The sequence below is a fragment of the Anabrus simplex genome, chromosome 1, assembly GCF_040414725.1.
Source record: "Anabrus simplex isolate iqAnaSimp1 chromosome 1, ASM4041472v1, whole genome shotgun sequence".
Classification (NCBI taxonomy): domain Eukaryota; kingdom Metazoa; phylum Arthropoda; class Insecta; order Orthoptera; family Tettigoniidae; genus Anabrus; species Anabrus simplex.
Window position 1 is genome coordinate 1,766,173,988 of NC_090265.1, and position 10,928 is coordinate 1,766,184,915.

Here is a 10,928-nt window from a genome sequence, read left to right on the forward strand (position 1 = left end):
AGTGTAGAAAGCTATAGGAGGTTCAACTACATTATTTATGCAACCCATACTTAGCTTGTTCTCCCGGTTTCCCTATTTCTTACCAGGGTCGCAGAGATGTTGCAGAGCATACAGTTGGGCTTCAATACTGAATAATTATTTTCATCATTCTGAAATGTAGAAATGTAGTAGGAATTGGACAGGGATAGGGGAATAAAACTGATCAGATTCAAACTTTAAGCCAGACATTCTTATTTCCTTGCTATGTTGCGTATTATACCTCCCTCTCTCAGCTCCATTTATGGGCTTTTGAGGTAGACTACCGCTGCTACTGACTTCAAATGGTGACTGTCAGAATTCCCAGACAACCTGTAAAATGTAGGAACGTCTCATTTTTCACTTGTGTGTCCCATTGTTCCGAGAACGGGACGGTTTTTTTCTCTCTCTCTCTTCCTTAACCATATTCAGTAGTTTGCGGCTGAAAGGCGACATGAATTAATGACAATTGTGGCATAATCACACAAGTAGCTTTTCTATACAATTATAATTACCGTAATAAGGAATATTCTGTTCTTCACCAGACTCCATTTCCTTATCTTTCATCTGTTACGACTAGCAGTCCGGCTCCTTGGCTAAATGGTTAGCGTGCTGGCCTTTGGTCACAGGGGTCCCGGGTTCGATTCCCGGCAGGGTCGGGAATTTTAACTATCATTGGTAAATTTCGCTGACACGGGGGCTGGGTGTATTGTGTCGTTTTCATCATCATTCCATCCTCATCATGCGCAGGTCGCCTACGGGAGTTAAATCAAAAGACCTGCACCTGGCGAGCCGAACATGTCCTCGGACACTCCCGACACTAAAAGCCATACGCCATTTCATTTTTTACGACTAGGAGGTGGATTTTTATGTGCTAAAATCCTAAAAATATTTCATAAAACGTTTAAAATACTCTGCTTTAAATACGTATCACATAACCACTCGCGTTCAATATGTTAATAAGTATAAAGTATTCTATTAAATATAGTGTTACCAAACGTGCTCCTTAAGGCAAATTGATGCCTGTTTATGGAAAAGTACAGTGTTATATTAATTTTTGACGTGCCAGAGTTATGGTATTTACCACAAAAAATAATGTGTTGTCTAGGTATAGGCCTACTTTTAATTGATTTTCTCTCGATTTTTCACCGTACTTGTATGGACGTTTTTAGACCATTATGAATGGTGTCCCCGATAATGATTCATAGTAAATTGAGCTTAACTCGAAACATTTGAGATATCAAAACCTTATTTCAATCGTGTAGACAAAGCTACAGTACTTTAAAGTGGCGTAAGATTTCTAACATCACTACCACTAAATTTGAACAATACGCCCTAGAATGTTTCGCGCTAAACTCGAAAAACTAAATGGAAAAATACTTAGGTCGAGTCATAAGTCATGGCAACTATATATATATTCTTCTTCTTCTTCTTCTTCCGAATTTGGCCAACTGTGGACCGCATAGAACTTAAGGCTTGTTGGCCTTTCTTCTCTTCTCTTCCCAGAACCTTTTCATTCTCTCGCTTCGTATATTTCTCTCCTCCTCAGAGATTATCCGGTTGAGCTTCTTTTTAGGTGGTTTGTCCTCAAAAAATTTGATTTTGTTGGTTATGTTTCTAAACCCTTTCCTTTTATTGATCACCTCTAGTGTAATTCCAACTTCTTCTGCATCTCTTTTGACCTCTTCTACCCACTTAGTGGTGGCCTTCATTCCTACAATGTACTTAAAGATCTTTTTGGTCAGTCTGCTTTCATCCATTCTTACTAGATGACCGTAGAAGTTCAACCTTCGCTTCCTCATTGTGTCTGAGATCTTTTCCGTATGTTTATAAAGATCCTTGTTTTTCCTCTTTTTCCAGGTTCCATCAGTAGTTTTCTGGGGTCCCAGAATCTTCCTTAGGATCTTCCTTTCTTTCTTTTCCAGTTCTTGTAGCTCCCCTTTTTTATTCAAAATAAGACACTCTGAGGCATACAATCCTTCTAGTTTGATTACTGAATGATAGTGTCGGATTTTTGGCCATGTAGGATATTGCCCGTTTGTTGTACATACTCTGGGTTAGTTTGTAGGCCAATTCTAATTTTCTGATTCTTCCTTTGATAGCCTCTTTGTCTAGCCCATTGGGTTGGATCCATTCTCCCAGGTATCTGAACTTCTCTGCCCTTTTAATCTTCCTATACTTTATCTCCATGTACTTCTCATTTCGGTGCCTATACTCCATATACTCCGTCTTTCCGTAAGAAACTTTAAGACCTGCTTTTCCGGCGATTTCGTGCAGTTTCTCTATCATCTTTATAACGTCTTCTCGATTTTTAGCTAAGACGGCGAGGTCATCGGCAGAAGCTAGACATTTAATTTCCAAGTTCTGGCCTTCTCTTCCAAGGTGTATTCCTCTTATCCCTTCCGATTTCAGAGCTTCTTCCCAAGTTTTCATTATTTTTTGATTCTTTGATTAGGCCTACCTGTTTGATTTCGTCTAGATTTGGAGGTTTAGAATCTGGGTTCTCATGGATTGGTTGCTGGGTCTCTAGTCTGTCCAGAGGTTCTTCACAGTTTAGCAGCTCTTTGAAATAGTCTGCTAGGAGATGGCAGTTTTCTTTGTTATTGGTAGCAATGCTGGAAGCTATATATATATATATATTATTTATTTATTTATTTATTTTTTGCTCGCTAACAGGAGACAACACGGAAAATCTAAGATATGCACTTGGAAACGTACGGTATGCACTTGCGTATGATGCCACTAGATGGTGTATGTAAACAACAGTGTGGGTCTAAGCATGCCCCCAAGTTCAGTGTGTGAGTGAGAGCGTCACAAAATGGAAGTCAACAAGCAGGAGCAGCGATCGTGTATTAAAATAGCAGTTCTCCGCGGCAGAAATGCACGCCAATGTCATGCAGAGCTGCGGGAAGCACTAGGTGTGCATGCAATGCCCTATAGAACAGTGGCGAGGTGTGTGGAGACGTTCAAACGGGGTAGAGTATCAACTGCCGATTTGCCTCGCCCAAGCCGTCCAGTGTCCATGGACAAAGATGTACGGATGATGGTGATCGATCAGTGTTTACATGAGGACAGGCGCTGGACTGTAACCACTGGAGACGTGTCCTTTGTACGTAGTCTTGTGTATTTGTTGTTCATACCATAATAAAACAATGGTTTACCAATGGCCTGTGTTCTGTCACTTTCCTACGAGAATCTCCTGAAGTCAGAATTTGTCTTCAGGCACTATGCATAAGTACGTGCCCAATATTTCCGAATGCACATCTTAGATTTTCCGTGTTGTCTCCTGTTCGCGAGAAAAAAAATAGTTGCTATGACTTATTACTCGACCCTCGTATCATATTGAATTTTTATATTGGCATACACTGTTACCAATATTTTCGGGGTGGGGGGAGGGCGAAGAAATGGATAGTCCCAGGGTGAAAACTATGCCCCTTTACTCATCTGTTTCCAAGGAGTACCCGATGAGTCGGAAAATCTCAATTCATGCACTGGCGTGGGAGAAGTGATCGGACTTGGAAGCCATATTTCCTTCAAGCCAGAGGAGAAACCCCTCTTTGCTACTAATTTGGAATAAAGTAAAATTGAGGGGCTGCCGGCAAGAACCCCACTAGTAAAAAAAAAAAAAAATCGAAAAACGAGTTATAAGCACCATCTTGTAGTGTTCAGCATTACGCACTTGATTACACAACCGATTCTGTAAAAAACACCTCAAGTCGTACTGTATTAGCCTCTAAACACACGGCGATTCGGTGAAGAAAAAAAAACCACAGGTCTGGACTATTGCAAGCGAGAACACCACTAGTCAGTGGTGCTTCAGGCAGGCGCTGCGAGAGCGGTCTGCTCAACTCCCAATAAACCACCGATAAGCTAAGCTACACTTTTATTTACAACTGCTCGCGTTCCTCTACGTCAGGGATGGCGAACCTTTTCCAACTAGTGTGCCATTTTAAGACTGGTTTATTATTCTCAACTGTTGACTGTGCCCCTTGCTATTTTCCTAAGAATGGCTACAACCTACAACACCCGCCCCCCGCCCCCGACTTCCTTCCCAAATTCCCAATTAAGTTTCATAATATGTTATTTATGTAATTTATTTACTGATTTATTTATTTATTAGATATATATCTTGTAAATTCATTTGGTTGCATGTTCCGTGGTTGTATTTTGTAAATACTGCAAAAAATACATTTTTAAATATGTAATTTTTGAGAATACATATTCTATTTGTAAATAAATAAATAATAAGCTCCCATTGTAACACACTTCGTCATTAAATATTATTACCGGGTGAGTTGGCTACGCGGTCAGGGGCGCGCTGCTGAGAGCTTGCATCCGGGAGATAGTGGGTTCGAGCCCCACAATCGGCAGCCCCGAAGATGGTTTTCCGTGGTTTCCCATTATCACACCAGGCAAATGCTTGGATTGTATCTCAATTAAGGCCACGGCGGTTTCCTTCCCACTCGTAAGCCTTTCCTCTCACATCGTCACCATGGGACCTATACCTGTGTCGGTGCGACGTAAAACAAATTGTAAAATTATAAATCTTATTAGATATAAATATCAAGAGTACTAATATTGCCCATGGACTTCACTTCCTCCATTACCTTCATTATCTTCACATGTTGTCGTAGTTCGCATGTTCAACAATTTAACTAATTTCTACCTCATCACATTTCCGCAAGGAAATTAAAAAATACAGCTATCCTTGCTTGTAAGGTCACATCCATGCTTTCATTAAAACATAGGGCCTACTGCATACATCTGGGAGTTATCCAAATTAGTTTTCAGTTGCTCCGAAACTTCTTCACTCATTCTTATTATTCTATCCTTGACAGCATTCCTTTCATTCCTTTAATTATTTGCTGTTTGTTAGGGAAGTTTTCAAACAATGTGTCGGGCATCAATAAGGAAATTTATTTCAAGAACTCGCCGTCAGAAAGCGGTTTCAGATGCATGCTGTACTATGCAGTGAGGCAGATGGAAACAGCCGCACTGATATTATTCCTTGGCCGGAAAGATGATACAAAAGAAATACTGTAGGATGTTTTGTGTAATGTTCGTTATTTTGTGACACGAACTCACTTCTTTCTTCATTTGGCATGGAACAAACATTTGAATGATCAGTCTCGAACTGGCTCTTTACATTAAATGTGAGGAATACAATCGTTTTCGAACACACGCAACACATCTTTCTATCAGTCCGAATTCCCTAGTCCACTGTTCTTGAAAAATCCTGTCACTACCTTTGTTAAGTTTCTGTTTCTATGTCCGTATACAAAACTTCCAAAAAAAACGACACTGTTATCTCACTTGACGTTCCGATCTATCAGTGTACCATTGTTGTCATATTGCACGTCCGGATGGACCTAGTATTTAGATTTTCGATATTTATTCCACATATTAATATTTTGAATTTGTGCATTAATGATTACGGCGAGAGAGACGGTTTATCGAGTTAAATTTTATAATCAATTATTTCAAATTTATGTTTTGTTTTTATTATTGATGTTATACTGTACTTTTAGAAGAATGAGTATATTTTCTTTTTATTTGTTTTTTGAAAGTAGATTGATTCCTACTTTTTTTTTGATCTTAGGTTGAGGGTATCAACCTGAGCGGCTAATGAACTATCCTATACTTCTATAAAAACCTTCATCATTACTTTATTATTAATAACTCTAATTTTAATAATTTCATCAATAAGAGATCCATATTTTACCAACATACTTACCAAAAATATGGACCTTACATCAATTAATCTAATATATAACTCTTTAAATACAGAAGCCACTCCCCATTTAATTAAACTCTATAATAAACCCAACCATCTTATTACCTTAATATTGATAAACTACTTATTCCTCACCTTAATCGTAATTGTAAAAATCACAAACATCTCTCAAGGTCTCTTGCGACAAAAATTTTAATGGCCAAACCTAAGTTAATAGAAGAATTGAACTTCTGTCTTATGTTTTCAAAACTTCTTAACAATAACTAACAACCAAATTACAAAGTCTTGTTTATTCCTTCTTCTACTTTCTCTTGGTGGTTTACCTCCTTTCCTAGGATTTATACCTAAATGATTGATTATTCAAACCTTGGTTGATCTAAATTATCAATTCATCGTCATCATCATAGTGATTATAACCTTAGTAACACTATTTTATTATCTTCGATGAACATTCCTTGCATTCCTATTCTCCTACACTGAATTAAAATTAACTTTAGTTGGTTCCTACAATCGTACGTCTTTTTTACCCCTCCTATTAACCTTTACTGGAATTTCAACATTGGGATTACCCTTCTGTTACGAGCATCACACCCCCTTTTTAAAATTGCTAATAATGCCTTAGTGGACCTGCCGGCCCCCTCAAATATTTCCGCCTGATGAAACTTTGGATCACTCCTCGGCCTTTGTTTAATAATCCAAATTGCTACGGGCCTTTTCTTAGCTATACACTATACTGCTAACGTAGCTCCAGTGTAGCTCACATTTGTCGTGATGTCAACTACGGTTGACTCCCACTGTTGTTTGTGGTACAAGACATACATTAAAGTATTATTATGTTCATGTGGCGTGCCACCGAAATCGTGTTTGCGTGTCACCTAGTGATCCTCTTGGCTATCTTGTTTATCTGAGTCGGAACACGGACGACGAAACATATCTTTCTATCAGATCTCAGTCGGGCAACTCGTGTCATATTTTTCAGTGATTTGTTTTGATCATCATCTGTTTACCCTCCAGGGTCGGCTTTTCCCTCGGACACAGCGAGGGATCCCCACCACTACCGCCTCAAGTGCAGTGTCCTGGAGCTTCAGACCAGAGAATGACCAGTACCTCGCCCAGGCGGCCTCACCTGCTATGCTGAACAGGGGCCTTGTGGAGGGATGGGAAGATTGGAAGGGATAGGCAAGGAAGAGGAAGGAAGCGGCCGTGGCCTTATGTTAGGTACCATCCCGGCATTCGCCTGGAGGAGAAGTGGGAAACCACGGAAAACCACTTCCAGGATGGCTGAGGTGGGAATCGAACCCACCTCTTCTCAGTTGACCTCCCGAGGCTGAGTGGACCCCGTTTCAGCCCTCATACCACTTTTCAAATTTCGTGGCAGAGCCGGGAATCGAACCCGGGCCTCCGGGGGTGGCAACTAATCACGCTAACCACTACACCACAGAGGCGGACGATTTGTTTTGATAATATTCTAATTTAGAAGGTGGAGTCCTGGGATAGCCTATAGCCCCGGGCCTCACAGTCATAAAGGAATATGGGACTGATAGGCCTACATGCTAAATAAATTTTTCTCTTGATGGAAATGGAGATATATTTATTATATAACAGAGGTTTCAAGTTTGCCACACGTGCCTATGCTCGTTGCAGGGCCTGTTCTATGTTCCCACTCCAAGTGAGATATTTGTCCATTGTTAGGCCGAGATATTTAATCATTTTGTATGGTCCAGGACAGAGGGACATTGCTGATATGTCCGGCTCCATGGCTAAACGGTTAGTGTGCTGGCCTTTGGTCACAGGGGTCCCGGGTTCGATTCCCGGCAGGATCGGGAATTTTAACCTCATTGGTTAATTTCGCTGGCTCGGGGCCTGGGTGTATGTGCCGTCTTCATCATCATTTCATCCTCATCAAGACACGCAGGTCGCCTACGGGAGTCAAATCAAAAGACTTGCACCTGGCGAGCCGAACATGTCCTCGGACCCTCCCGACACCAAAAGTCATACGCCATTTTATTTCATTTCATTGTTGATATGAAGATGACCAAGTCTAGGCCTCCTTTCAGAACAAAAATAATTGTCTGAGTCTTGTAGGCATTTATTTTTATTCTGTTCCGAAGGCACCACTTCCAGAACAGAGAGATCCATAAATGCCTTCTAGGTTGTTCTTTAGTTTTCATAGTAGCCTATAGCCTATTATATCACTATGTATTCATCGGTGCCTATTTTGGATGACTACTTATCTAAGTTAAAGCTTGGACTTATGGACTATCGTTACCTTAAAAATGTACTAATTTAATGAGAACTATTTTATTTTGTCTTAGAAAATGATGTCAGCTTCCTCAAAAATGAAAAAATGTTATCTTATTTCAAGAAAGCCTTTTAGTGAACAGATGGGTAACACGTCATGATGGTCTATCTCAACGGTTCTCAACTTGGGGAGGCGTTGGTGAATTTCAGAGGTGGCGTGATGAACAATGAAAAACACAGACGAATTTGCTTAACAGTAAAAAGTTGTGACAAAGAAAAGAACCTTGGTACTACAAAAAGTTCTCTTCACCACCGCTAAATCGTAGCCTACACGTAGAAAAACATTTTTGCTAAAATTATTATAATTAAAGACCTTCTTGATGACACACAAAATCTTCCATGAAATTTGAAAAGTTAATTGAACATTTGTCATCCTTGAAAACTGAAGTTGGACGCTACTTTCCAGACATTTCTTCAGATAGCTGGCAATTTCAGTTGACACGAAATCCGTTGAAAATTGGACTGGATTTGATTCCTCATTCCCTTCAGGAGCAGGCAATCGACCTAAAATGTGATTCCGAAGTAAAAACTTAGTTTCTACATTTTACTGTTGAAGAAGTTTGGTTAAACTATTTTTTTCAATATATACACAGGTTGCTATGGAAGTTGCAAAGTTGTTGGTGCAGTTTCCATAAACATATCTATATGTGAATCTGGTTTTCTACGCTGGCTAACATCAAATCAAAACACCAAGCACGGCTAGATGTTGAAAGTGATCTGAGGTGTGTGCTATCACATTTGGAACCAAACATTAAAAAACTTGTGAAAGAACAGTGCCTGCTCTCTCATTAATCACTAATTCTGTTCTTACAAAATCAAATCAAATGTTGTAGTTTGAAATGTTAATTACAGTGAGTGTAGAATCCTCCATAATATATTTACTGTAATTTGTTTTATTCTCTTGTTGTATTGTTATTTGTCTTCTTTCTTTGTAAAGTGATAACATTTATAATTATTACTTTGAAAGATGTTTTATTATATATTAAGCACTTTTAATAATAATAATAATAATAATAATAATAATAATAATAATAATAATAAAGACCGTGACGTCATCCGTCAGACCGGGAGATTTGTATCGGAGAAGGAAATGTAGCCTACAGAGAAGGCGAGAGCGTTGTCGGCCATGGCCTACACTAGGAATTGTCCCGGCATTCGTCTTAGTGCAGGAGAATGGAAAACCACGTAAAACCATTCACAGGACAGCAGACGGTGGGGACCAGCCCCTCCGTCTCCCGAATGCAAAGGCGTAGAGTCACTGTAGAGCCATGGCCACCCCTCCTCTGCTCGGTTGGCCGGTCGGAGTGCAGAGCGGTCGGACCACGGACCAGCCGAGACTCATTCTGCATTGACCGACCTACATTATTTCCTGGTTATCCGTATGTGCCAACTATCTCCGGAGAAATAGGTGGTGTGTGAGGTACCGATACCGGTGCGCCCATTGGCGCTCCTCTGTCGGTCTGTAATGAGTGTATAAGTTGTGGATTTTAATCAGTTTAAGTTATTGATTCATTTTTGTTTTAGATCTTACATGTGTTGGTGTTATTGTGTTAGTGTGATTGTGTAATATGGGTGTGTGTGACCAGGTTAACAGTTATTCTTATTGTGTTGGCTGACACAGTAATTATATGGAGTGCATAGGTATGCGGTAGTCCAGCGTGGTCGCCCGCCCAGGTACTGACCCCGCACAATGTTGCTTTAGTATTGCAACGAGACTATACCGTTGGTATTTTGCAGTGGCTGACATATTTATAATTTATAAATTATAATTATGTGAGTGTGCAGATGTTAAATTTAGAAAAGCAGCATTTTATCTGATTTAGCAGCTTTATGGCGCTCTGCCTCGACTGTACCCGAGGTTCCAATGTTTCACTTATAGGTAGGAAATGAGAACTTTATGGTCTTAATTCATGGCTGGGTGGTTGTACTTGGTGTGTGGGTGGGGGCTTAGACATGTAGGCTGTGGTATTGACTTGGTAGGGGGTGTGATAGGGGCATGTTTTGGGCCGAAAGTAGCTTTAGAAGTAGCATATGTAGAAGGGAGGATGTATCTTGGTAGGGCTGGTGGGTGTAGGAGGTGGTGAAAGGACTTGGGTTCGAGGGTGGTGGGATTGTAAGGTTCAGCAGAGGGGAAGGTGTGAGAACCGCCACATCTGTTGCAGCGGGTGGGTTCTGAGCAAGTCCCTGCAGAATGGTTTAATTTAAGCCAATTATAGCATTGTGTGATGAGTGAGGTACTGGTTGGTGTTTAATTTAATTGCCCAGTAATATGGGAATAGCTTCAGTGATTTATGTTAAATGTTTCCGTACACGTTAAGTCATGGCATATTCGCTTTACGAATGGTCGGTAGCCTACTCGGTCTTATCCCTCAATATCAATTTTTAAAATAATCCACAACGATGTAGAATCAATTCATGTAAATCACTTGTACATATGTTTCATTCCCCATAATCATCAGGGTTTAATAAACCCATTTAATTTAAATTTTATATAAACTTGTTCTCATTCTAATATAGATATGACACCCGTTTCTTCCTGCCCTTTATGCCGCTAAGTTATTTTACATTTGATGCCCACTTGATTTTTAACCCGTTAGCGACCCTGTATATTTATCGCCGGAGCCCATAGGGTAGGGGGCGGGTGCATACGAAACAAATTGTAAAATATTTACTTTGGACGTTTGGACGTTTTAGTTGTGTATTGTAGTTAGAGATGCCTGCCTCTTACCCGGAAACCCCGGGTTCGATTCCCGGCCAGGTCTGGGATTTTTACCTGCATCTGAGGGCTGGTTCGAGGTCTACTCAGCCTACGTGATTACAATTGAGGAGCTATCTGACGGTGAGATGGCGACCCCGGTCTAGAAAGCCAAGAATAACG